This window comes from Podarcis cretensis (assembly GCF_951804945.1).
Source record: "Podarcis cretensis genome assembly, chromosome: Z".
Classification (NCBI taxonomy): Eukaryota; Metazoa; Chordata; class Lepidosauria; order Squamata; family Lacertidae; genus Podarcis; species Podarcis cretensis.
Genome location: NC_137184.1, coordinates 32,433,044 through 32,439,371, shown reverse-complemented (window position 1 = coordinate 32,439,371; position 6,328 = coordinate 32,433,044). Strand labels below are relative to the sequence as shown.

The 6,328-nt window shown below is 44.0% G+C and overlaps 1 long non-coding RNA gene across 1 annotated transcript; it reads left to right on the top strand.

Annotated features, from left to right (window-relative positions):
• Positions 1-1,640: 1,640 nt before the first annotated feature.
• LOC307208047 lies at positions 1,641-4,728 on the top strand. The gene is made up of 3 exons (XR_013834946.1): positions 1,641-1,806; positions 2,968-3,048; positions 4,156-4,728. It is a non-coding gene; the product is annotated as an uncharacterized lncRNA (long non-coding RNA).
• The last annotated feature ends 1,600 nt before the right edge of the window (positions 4,729-6,328 follow it).

Genomic DNA, 6,328 nt, shown 5'->3' with positions numbered 1-6,328 from the left:
ACAGAGAAAGGAAAAGACAACAAAACATCCACTTCTCCAATTTAAAACCCAATCACAAATCCTGCTTGCAGCTGCACTGTGACAAATCGTGTACTCATAAATAAATTCTGGAGGCTTTTTTAAGGAACCGACACTGTAAAAAAAGGGGGGAAAGAGAAAAATAGTGGCAAGAATTAAGGCAAACTTAGCCTTCCTTCTCCATAAAATAAAAATAAAATCTCAGTGTCAGCACATCAACTATGCCACCACTTAAACACCACTTAAACAGGGATGCTCACCTGGTGCCATCATTATAAATTTTTATAATGCAGTCCTTTTTTTATCAGGCATTTAGCTTTTAAATATGGTATTTTTGCATAGGTGGGATGCTTTAATTTTTTTAAAAAAAATAGAATTGTCTTTTAGATTTTCCTTTTTTTGGATGCTGGTTTTAATGTATGCACGTGTTTGTTTATGCTTAAAATATTGTAAGTCACATTGGGTTGCTGTAGCAAAAAAAGCAACTTGTAAATTTAATCCATCATCATCATCATCGTCATCAAAGGGCTCTTTCACATAGGGGCTCCATATCGCAAACAGACCATTCAGATGTTGCAGACATGTTGTTGACAACTGTATCATTCTTGCTGTTCTTAAAAAAATATAATAATTACTGGATTCTCCCCTGGGAAGAGTAAATCTGGATTAAATAAAATGTGAGGGGCGGGGCAATATGGGCAGGCACTTTGATGGCCATGACACTGTGTAGAGTATTGGGCCACATCTGTACTGTACATTTAAAACACCATGATACTCCTTAAATAGTCATACTTCCTCCAAACAATCCTGAGAAATGTAGTTTGTTGAGGGTGGTCTTTGGAGACCCCTATTTCCCTTAGAGAGATACAGTTTCCAGCATGGTTTATCAACCAGTCCCCCTTCCCAGGGGGGCATTCTGGGAACTGTACCTCTCCTAATAATTCTCAGTGCTCTTAACAAGCTAAAATCCCCAGGATCCTTTGAGGGAAGCCATGACAGTTTAAAGTGGTTTGATACCGCATTAAATGAATAGTGTGGAAGTGGTCTTGAAAAATGTGAAACACTCACCCCATGACAAACACTGGTCCAGAAGCACCCAAGGAGTGCCCTGTGGCTCTCAGCTCAGTTTCATGAGGCCCTGGGCCTAATTTCATGTGGATGTCAAGAAGAGAAAAGGGCAGTGGTGGCTGGTGGCCATTGGGACTGGTGAGACACAAGGAAGGGAGACCAACAGTATGTAGAGCCAGAACTGCTTCAAGACAGAGCCAGCTAATTCTGGTTTGGCCCACATCCTCCTCCTGCCTGTTGACTTCCACTAGAGCAACACTGAGACTGAGAAGGTGGAAGCTGACAAGGCACTGCGTGAATAAGAAGGCAAGCAAGTTGTGGTTACCTGGTGGCACTAGGATGGTGGGGTAGAAAGGGAGGTAACTCCACCTGCCTCCAACCTGACCCAAGTTTTGTCTTCAACCTTATAGGGTAACCTCACAGCACAGTCAGACTCTTTCCCATCCCTTGCTCCTATAGAATGCCTTCTCCTTTCACATCTGCTCTCTCTACCTCAAGATACAGGGGCAGTAGAGATAGACACTTGACATTCTCCTTTGTCCTTTCTGGCCAGGTGACGGCAACATGCCTCTCACAGGGCCCTGGACTGGCATTTCAGAGACCTTTGCTGCACGTGTGACTTGAGGCTGCTGAGCAAAGGTTAAATGGAGCGTATAAGAGGAGCTGACACCAGGTGGACGAGAGCTGGCAGAGATGGGAAGTGAAGCAGGTGAAAAGGAGGTAAGCAGCCAGGTAGGGCAGCCTAGCCCAAAATGGCAGCTAAAGCATATTGAGCTTTTGGCTCAGCGACTAGAAATCTTGCAGGACTCCAGCTCCAATCAGACCCACCCACATTGGTCATTGATGGTGGAAGTTGTAGCCCAACAACTTCCGGAGGGCCACAGGTTCCCTATCCCTGTCTTTTCGTGCATTTTGTAAACCCCCCCCCCCATTTTTGTATGCATTTTTGTACATATCATTTGGCTACAGAACTGTTTTGCAAAATCCAGAAAAGTGTGAAATTTTGAAGGAGGGCTGTGTATTCAGTTTGCGTATTTTTTCAGAAAGTGCAAATTTACCATATTTTTTGCTCTATAAGATGCACCAGACCATAAGACGCACCTAGTTTTTGGAGGAGGAAAACAAGAAAAAAATATTCTGATTCTCAGAAGCCAGAACAGCAAGAGGGATCGCTGCGCAGTGAAAGCAGACTCTTGCTGTTCTGGCTTCTGGGATAGCTGCGCAGCCTGCATTCGCTCCATAAGACGCACACACATTTCCCCTTACTTTTTAGGAGGGGAAAAGTGAGTCTTATAGAGCAAAAAATATGGTATGTTGGCCTTTAAAGCTGAACTGATATGGCTTTCTCCCCCATCCCTATTGACAGGTGGGCTGTCTTGCCCACCTGTCAAAAGTTGACCCATGGGGTGGGGCTAGATAAGGATCTGACCCACAGGGCCCCAAAGGTTCCCTGCCCTTCGTGCTAAGCCATAGTTTGGTGATATGCGAACCAGGCTGCCTTGTCAGGTCTTCACTTCAGGCAGCTGTGAGAGGGGAGCCAGGTGTCAAAGGTAAAGACCTCAGAGCCATGCAGGATCTGAGTTCCCCAGGAAAGTCTCAGCCCAAGCAAGAAGCCTTTTGTAGTTCTTCCTATCTAGAGCAGCCCAGTGACCAGACTAGTCAGAGATTATCAGCCAAACCTAACAAATGTGCACTCTTGCTGGTTAGCATGAGAAGGAGCAAAGTCCACAGAGCTGTATTGCTGATAGGCAGATATTCAGATCATAGAAATACATTTGATAGAGAGGGCTCTGTGTGATGTCATTTCCCCTCCTTTCCTGGAGAGAAAGGAACATGTAGCACTTCTTCTCTCTCTGTCTCTCATTCTGTTTTCTTTTACAGGCAGATGCTTGAAGCTGGTATTTTGTCTGCTTAGTCCCCCCCCCCCCGCTTCCTTACCATGATCCAATGCATGATTATAAAGTAAGCAAATCTTATTTTTAAACTTACTTTACAAGTTGTTGCCTGACTCTTTGTTAAGTGGGGTAAGAAGGGGGAAGCCAGCTTACTTCATTAGCTGGATTTGCTCAAAAGGAGGCTTTGCAGCCTAATTCCCATGCTTTTAATTTTGCTGCCAACGATGGGATTTTAAAACTCTGTTCAACCCCCACACATGACTTCCTGGAGGGATAAATTGTAATTAATATATTCCCTCCTACCCATTAAAATCCATCCACAAAACTAGGTGGGCAGGGTTCAGTCCAGGGCCTAAGAATACTCCTCTGCCCAGAGATATACTGCAAACCATATGGGAACTCACCACATGTGACATGGGGCCGCTGAATGCAGAGCCAAGGTTTCCCAGTCCTTGTGCAGACTGTCAGAAAAATCTTTGGTTCCCCAGTTCTGCTTGTGTTGTGTTTTGTGCGGCCACCTTTAAAACACGGAACATGGTAGAAGGTGCAGCCATTCACAGCTTCGACAGTGTGACTACAGTTAGTGCCTGAAGTGGTGGCTGATGCCCACTAGGATTTGAAGGGAATAAGGCAGGGAGCCCAGTGGTAGGTGGAGCCAGACTCAATGGCAGGCAGGCAGAGCAAACCAATTCTTGTTTTCTCCCCACACTCCTCTCTGCTGAGTTCTGCGACTCTGAGACTAAGGAGGAGGAGAGGGCTGTTGAGTAGTGTTACCTGCTAGATTGGTTGTAAATAAGAAGGGAGGCAGGTGGGAGCTGGCTGAGGGCATACTGAACTTGGTGGAGCAATGTCCTGTTTGCCCAAATGGAACTGCTTTTGTGTGTCTAGTCACCTTGGTTTCGTGTGTAGTCTGAGGCTATATGCTATAAACTGGAAGAAAGCCTTCTCAATTCAATGGGATCCGCTTCTGAGTGATGGGAAAGGTCTATAGCTCAGTGTTAGAGTAACTAATTTGCATGTGGAAAGTTCAGTTTCTGGCGCCACCAGGTGGGTCTGGGTTAGACCCCTTTCTGAAACCCCAGAGAGCTGCTGTCACTCAGTGCAGACACTACTGTGGGAGACGGGGCCATTCAATACACTGTCAGCGTCCTAGCAAGTCTGCTTACGATTGCAGGCTTCGTGGTTAAATATCCAGAGAAAATTTCCTGTCCAGCATCGCTGACTCAAAGACAGCACGGATTGCGCTCTAGCAATGGAAGGCACATTGATTAATTCAGTCTATCAAAGGGATGAGTACATCATCTATGATTCATCATTTGGGCAAATTTCAGTTAACCGTTGGGATTTCATTTCTTACGAGAAATAGCTCACAGCAACAAAATATATGGACAAATTCTGTCCATAACAAGCTGCCTATTTATTAAGGGCAGAGCTCCCAAAACAGGAACTATACAAATTACAAATGCTTGTCAAACCTTGTCACATTTTTTCAGAATTTATCTCTGAGATGAATTCTTTATGCCTCCAGTTTATGGTTGAGACTGGGAGCTGTTTCCTCAAAGCTTCTCTTGCTTGCTTGTTACTGCTAAACGCTGCTCAGAGCTGGAGGCAAACTTACCCAGAAATGAAAGCCTTTCTGTTGTGTTTTTATACCCTGTTTATAATTATATAATTGTATTCATTTTGTTAACTCCTGATTTGTTTTTTTCTTCTTTCGGCTTTATTATTGAAAGCTCCTTGTGTTAAACTCACATTATTCTGTTGTTATTGTTTGTTTCTCACTTTGTGCATATTGTCCATTTTTGTTTTTTAACAAAATTTAAAAAAATTAATTGTGGGGAACTGAACTTAACATTGCAAAACTGAGGAGAAAGGGGCAGTTTCATCAGTCCCTTAGAACATGATGCTGATAGCCTCAGTACATATAGTGAGGGCTTGCTGGGCAATGTAATGCAGTCAACATAAGAGAAAGGGCTGGGATGGCTCTCAGGGTTGTAGGTGTTCAAGCCCCACATTGGGCAAAAGATTCCCTTCCAATGCTACAATTCCATGGTTTTTATTATTATTATTATTATTATTATTATTATTATTATTATTATTATTTATTAAATTTATATACTGCTCTTCATCACAAGATCTCAGGTGGTTCACAGATCTATAGACAGACTTCGTTGTTGTTTAGTCGTGTCCAACTCTTCGTGACCCCATGGATCAGAGCATACCAGGCACTCCTGTCTTCCACAGCCTCTCACAGTTTGGTCAAATTCATGTTCGTAGCTTCGAGAACACTGTCCAACCATCTCATCCTCTGTCGTCCCCTTCTCCTTGTGCCCTTAATCTTTCCCAACATCAGGATCTTTTCCAGGGAGTCTTCTCTTCTCGTGAGGTGGCCAAAGTATTGGAGCCTCAGCTTCAGGACCTGTCCTTCCAGTGAGCACTCAGGGCTGATTTCCTTCAGAATAGATAGGTTTGATCTTCTTGCAGTCCATGGGACTCTCAAGAGTTTCCTCCAGCACCATAATTCAAAAGCATCAATACTTTGGCGATCAGCCTTCTTTATGGTCCAGCTTTCACTTCCATACATCACTACTGGGAAAACCATAGCTTTTACTATACAGACCTTTGTTGGCAAGGTGATGTCTCTACTTTTTATGATGCTGTCTAGGTTTGTCATTGCTTTTCTCCCAAGAAGCAGGCGTCTTTTAATTTTGTGACTGCTGACACCATCTGCAGTGATCATGGAACCCAAGAAAGTAAAATCTCTCACTGCCGCCATTTCTTCCCCTTCTGTTTGCCAGGAGGTGATGGGACCAGTGACCATGATCTTAGTTTTTTTGATATTGACCATATTTTGCACTCTCCTCTTTCACCCTCATTAAAAGGTTTTTTAACTCCTCCTCACTTTCTGCCATCAAGGTTGTGTTATCTGCATATCTGAGGTTGTTGATATTTCTTCCGGCAATCCACCATAAATTTGCAGAGGAGAAAGGAAAACTTTTGGTTGGTGGCTGACGTGAGGTGGCTATGTTCTTTGGTTTCCTCCCCTCCCTCTCATGGCACAGGCAACAGTCAGCTGAATGTACAGCTATGCATGGGCGGGAGCGTGAAAAATGTTTTCTGAAAGCCCTGCAGGAGCTACCTTGAGGCTCCTGAGCTTGTCAAGCAAAGTAATTTCTGTTTTAAAAATGCACGGAGAACAGAGTTTATAGAGTGTCAGCCGGCAATGATAATATGTTCAGTGTGGAGCAAGCGGTCAGCCACGGGATGGCTTATTCTATCTGACGACTCTCAGCCATCCGTTCCCCTCTTTTTTTCTTTCTGCTTTGCTGTCAGCTTAACCTGCCAAT